Source organism: Xiphophorus hellerii, unplaced genomic scaffold (assembly GCF_003331165.1).
Source record: "Xiphophorus hellerii strain 12219 unplaced genomic scaffold, Xiphophorus_hellerii-4.1 PGA_scaffold_68__1_contigs__length_43916, whole genome shotgun sequence".
NCBI classification, from domain to species: domain Eukaryota; kingdom Metazoa; phylum Chordata; class Actinopteri; order Cyprinodontiformes; family Poeciliidae; genus Xiphophorus; species Xiphophorus hellerii.
The window spans coordinates 37305-42952 of record NW_022587643.1 but is presented as its reverse complement, the minus strand read 5'-3'; the positions used below and the strand labels follow the sequence as shown (position 1 = coordinate 42952).

Here is a 5648-nt window from a genome sequence, read left to right as displayed (position 1 = left end):
GACTGAAGGAAACAAACGCACCCAGTACAACACTTTTATTCTATTGGCTGAGAGGTTGCCAGGCAACGGTACTTTTTCTTCCAAGAGAGCAGAAAAGAATTTGCATGCGAGCAGAGAGGTTTGATCCGAGCAGAGACCAATTCTGAGCAGACTCCAGTTCATCTTTCAAATGCCGGATCTCGTTGTGGGCCATGGCCAACCTGCGGGAACCTTCTTCCACATCCCGCTCCAGTCGGGAACACTCCTTCTCCAAACGTCTTGGTTCACACGGCCAAAGGTGTCTCCCCACCCTGGAAGGGGATGAAGACACATGCTACCAAAATGGACAAATCTGAAGCAATTTAAATGTTTGCAAATAACAAAAAGACTTGAGTAAAAATATCCAAAAACAAGCTGAGACAGAGACAACACCTTGAGATACGATCTGGAGAAAGATGCATGAGTGGTGTTGGACCTTGAACTTCTGTCATGCAAAGTTTATCTGCTGCTGGCAAGATTAGTATCACTGGAAAAGGCAAAACAAAAGTGATGTTAGAGAATAAAAAAACTGGCATGCAGAAGATGCCCACAAAGTCAGTTTCATGATCATCCAAATGACAAAAAAACAGTTTCATAGTTTGTTAGTCCATGCAGAATACAATGCTGCTTAGTATGAAAGTGCTGTTACAAGATCAATAAAGATATTTTACAGATTTTCTCAGTCGCTTCGGTGCATTTCTCGAATCATTCTCAACATTTGCAAAACGGTAAACACATTCTCAAAACAGTTTGTACAAACAGAACACCATGGATTACCTGCAAAAACCAATGTCTTTCTCAAAATCCTTAGCTCATTCTCAAAATTAAATATCTGTGTCAGTGAACACGTCAAAGCCTCAATAAGACAAGTCCTTATTTCATCGAGTACAAATAAGACAGTCAAACTGATTAGTAATGTTGTCAATACAAGAGTATCCTGTCCAGTCCCTTGTCTTTTCATTGTCAGAAACGTAACATCGTCTTGTGCTCCAGCTATACAGTATAATCTATATACCGGACAGTTGATGGTTCATGAGATGCAACTTTGAGCTACTTCAGAAAATTGCTCGATCTTTGGTTGAGCTGATGCCTCACACATTTTGAGAACGTCAGGATTCACCTGGGAGCAATGTACCAACTCAGGACAGACTTAGTAAGAAAAGACTAATGAAAATGTATAGAAATATGCCCAATATATTATTACAACTTTGCATGTTAAGACTTTTGCTTAAATGTTGTTTAGGTTGAGATGATTCAAGAGATAACTACACATTTCAGTCAACATGACATAAGCAACAGAAAAGGTAGGAAAAAGTAGAGAACTGTACATAATCACTTTCATGGATATATCAAAGCATTTCAACTGGTTGAAAGAAATGAGAAACTGCTTTTCTTGATGTGCATGAGAGACGCAATAATACGAAGGTTGGGCAAGTAGCTTTGAGAATTACAGTTCTGTTCTGAGAAATGCACCAAAGTAATTGAGAAAAACTGTAATACTGGACAAATGTTCTGAGAAAAGAAAGTTATCCAAACCAACCGAGCTCTATGTTAAAAATCCCCCAAACACTCATCAAAACCTGGTACTAGCTTAGTGAGCTATTAGTTTTTAATATTGAGCTGACTTGGCTTGGATAGTTTTGTTTCCCATCCATAAATTAAATCAGAATTTGAAAACTGTATTTTATTTACACAAGTTTTCTTAGTGTGATATTTTTTTCTCGCATTTTTAAAGGGAACACAGAAGCAAAAACAGAAGAAGTCTGTAAGAGGGCTAAACATGTTTCCTTAGCACTGCAGTTAGAAGCTCGTATACATACAGGTACGAAGGTGTGCTTGCTCTGCAAAGTCTTATGGAGTCCAAATATTTCTTCCAGGAGCTTTGTAAAGGTCGTGGGGACCTCTTGTGGGTGGGCTGCAAAATTACAATTAATACCAGAAATTATTCATATAATAATCAAGAAAAAGGAAAACATATAAACTTTACCGCTGCAACCTATCATTCAATCAATCAAATGCAAAGTGCTTTAATGGGGTTAACAGCTTAAGATTAATTATGCAAACAAAATGTTCAGTCTACTACAGATAAAGTAAAATAATTACTAAGCAAATCCAACTAAAATATATAAATTGTAAAATTGAGGAAACAGAGTATGTAATAAGTATGTATTGTAAAGAGGAAATAATTTAGAAATATTACAATTCTAAATTTGTAAGATTTTACTTCATTGTAAGAAAAACAAATATTACCGGTAACTGAACAAAAAATCTTTGTTTTATAAAATTGTAAAGACTCAAAAATAAAAAAAGGGCTTAGATCATATTAAAAATGCAACAAAACCAAACAAAAATAAAGCTTCAAAAAAATTATAAATGTTCTAAAGATGAATATCATAGTCAGCATATCTAATTCAACATTTAGTTTAGGTTTTTACATGAAAGAGTCACAAAAATCCTTCTCATGTGACCTGAATCATCATAGTCAGAGGATTTTGACTATGACTAATTAATACTTTGAAAAAGCAATTAAAGCACCTTAAAATTAGTTCAAAAATGCACTTGTCACTCCCGCAGAGACTTTAGAATCAGAGTGGTGTGAACTCACTTTTTGGTCTTAATCAGCATTATAGACAAATGTTTATAATGGTCAGGTTGCAGACCAGTGCAGCAGAATTCATTAGAGTCTCAGCACTGGACTGGACTGAGATAAAAACACATTCTACTCCAATAAATCTCACTTTTTTACCTTGACAGTTTTTATCTGTGAAGACTTTAAAAATTAAACCCACACACCAAACGAAATAATAGTACTACTGTTTCACCAACCGACATATGACGGGGTTCAGTGGTTCTGCGTGGGTCCTCAGTCGACTCTCTGGGTCTCCATCACCAGGATCCTGATTCATCTCAAGCAGGGAAGCCCTCTCCACCAGGAGATACGCCACCTGCTCACTGGGGGAGCTGTGAATCAGCTCAGTGAGACCCTGCTGGTACAACATTTTAGCAACTTCATTTATCTGGGAATCTGGAAGAAAGGAGTAGGAGAGGTGGATGTAATTTGGATGTACTTTAACTCATAATCATTATATTTCTGGGGTTAAAAGTGTTTTGGTGATTTGGTGTTACATGAAGACAGATATTGATAGCAAAAGCAGCACATGTTGCATCAATAAAGTGCTACATTTAATAAAAAAAAAAAAATGATTAGATAATTTCACTTTTACAAGAAGTTTGTGGGTTTTTAAAAAAAATGAACGTAGATGATTTTTGTTTTTAAGTACCGTATGTATAATCACGTTCTGTGGTAGTAATGACAGCAAGAGAGCGATATTAAGTTTGAACCGCAGTGATTTGTCCGGTGGTCCCTGAAGGCGTCACAGGTTACCAAACTGTTCGGTACGTCAAGTTGTTTGGGTGACGTGTTGATCATTTCTCCTACCTTTTTTTTCTTCCACAACTTAACTAAAAACAAAACAAGAATCCAAAAGGGGTGGATGATAATTCTTAACATATTTTAAAACTCTCTTCTGAACTGAGTTTAATCAAATTCGGCTTTGCACATCAAGAGACTGTTATGTTTTTTTTTTATTATTTCCACATTCTTCCATGCAAATAGACTCAGTTAGATGGAAGCTCATGTATAAATACAAATGTCTAGGTCCAACCATAGTCTTTTATATTTAGTTCTGAACACCGATATGTCATTGTTCTATTTCATTGTTGAAGGAAAGCGAGCATCTGCATCAGTCCTGGTTTCTCTTTCATCTGTTTAACCATCAGCTCTGACCAGCATTTCTGTCTTTGCTAAGCAGGCCCACAGAATAAAGCTGCCACCAGGGTGGGGATGATGTGCACAGGGCTATGTGTTGCCAGTTTAAATAATATTGCACACTTAAACACCTCCATGCATTTCAAAATCCAAATGTATATTTTCAGTTTATTACTCCTGTAAAGTTAAAATAAATAGCCATAACACCTATATGATGTACGGTAAGCCAATTACAAAAAATGTAAGTATCTTACACACATAGCATAGGAATGATTAAGCATCTGGTGATGACATGTTGGTAACGGGGTCCCTATCATATACAGAACTCTTACTTTATGTTGCTGTTATTTTGTTACTCTAACTGTGGTTATTGCAGAAGACTCTTGGATGCACAAGCGCTGTGTGTGAGGTTCGGGGTGAATACCATTAGAGATGCCGTGTGTTTTTCAACAGTCAATAAAGCTGACTTATAAAAGATAAAACTAAAGCTCGTCCATTCCACAGTCCCCATTTAAAATCTGCTCAGGGCTAAAAAAAAAAGGCTTGGCTCCAATTTACCCATTTAAAGACAAACTCCAAGGATTTTCTGCTTTATTCATTTTTATTTTAAAAGACTGAGAACATCCCTGTAAAGAAATCAAAATGGTCAGCAAGGAATTCCCAGGAATGAAAGGGAACCAGGATGGATGGATGGGTGGATGGATGAATGAAGGGAACCAGGATGGATGGATGAAGGGAACCAGGCATGGATGGATGAGTTCATCTGGGTCAGAAGGCAGCTTCTTATGAGGACGGTATAGTTAAATCCTCATTTTCTTCTCTCAGATCTGCCCAGCAGGAGAAGCTCGCTGCGTCTCCTCTCTTCCAGGGTCCATCGGCTCAGTGTGACGTAGCGACTCAAACTCAACAGGTGAGGCCGTTTTCAGGCTGTTTGATCTCAAATCTCCCCCACCAGTGGCGCCTCAGATGAGCGAGTCGTAGCGACACACCGCCGACCCGTTCGGCTCATTACCGACGGTACCACAGCCCGATTCTATCAAGCTGCTGTGGGACACCTGATGAAACTCTCCCTGCTCAGACCCAAATAAAAAGGAGAAACAGGAACTCAGACATGAATTATTTTCATCAACATTTGTAAGGTTGTTGTGATGGAAAATAAAAATCCAACTGAGAAAAAAGAAGCTGCTGAGTGGAGGACCGAAGGGAAAGAGTCCTCTTCTTCTGGTCCTAACAGGAAGAAGACATTTAAATTTATTCTGGACACTTAAAATGTCTTCTGGTTCTAGTACTAAATGTTCATTAGAATTTAAAGTTTATTGATATTTGAGAATGTGTTTTTGCATCATTGTGCCATAGCCACTATATTAGTTGACAATGGTATTAAAACAACATTATCGTTTATGGCAATAACTTCTGGGACAATTTATTGTCCAGCAAAATTTATGTTGACAACCGTCACAATAAGTTTTGCTGGATGATAAATTGTCCAAGAAGTTATTGCCATAAACGATAAAACGGTAATGAGACCATTTTCAACCAATACAATGGCTAAAGCATAACAATGCAAGAACACAGTCTCAAAGATAAAACTTTTTTTAATCACTGTCTTTTTATTGAGTTTTTTTTTTTTTTCCTTTAGTACATACAGTTTGTGAGTACAAAGAAGTGTATCTAACACATACATAAAATAATACACACAGAGAAAATATCCCTCCAAAGTAATCCCATTTAGCCCCCCAGGTCACTGCCTAGTAGGTCCACCCACTACATTCCTATCCCTGACAGAAACGGAACACATTTTAATAAAATTAATTAACTTAATTAATCTGGAGCATTATTGTATGTTTTGAAATGAGTCAAG

General features: G+C 37.2%; 1 long non-coding RNA gene across 1 annotated transcript; it reads right to left on the bottom strand.

Moving 5' to 3' along the window:
* Positions 1–268: 268 nt before the first annotated feature.
* LOC116716559 (uncharacterized) lies at positions 269–3044 on the bottom strand. Its single transcript, XR_004338537.1, has 4 exons — positions 2845–3044; positions 1839–1933; positions 412–505; positions 269–290 (listed from the first exon to the last, which is right to left on the bottom strand). It is a non-coding gene; the product is annotated as an uncharacterized LOC116716559 (long non-coding RNA).
* Between the last annotated feature and the right edge of the window lie 2604 nt (positions 3045–5648).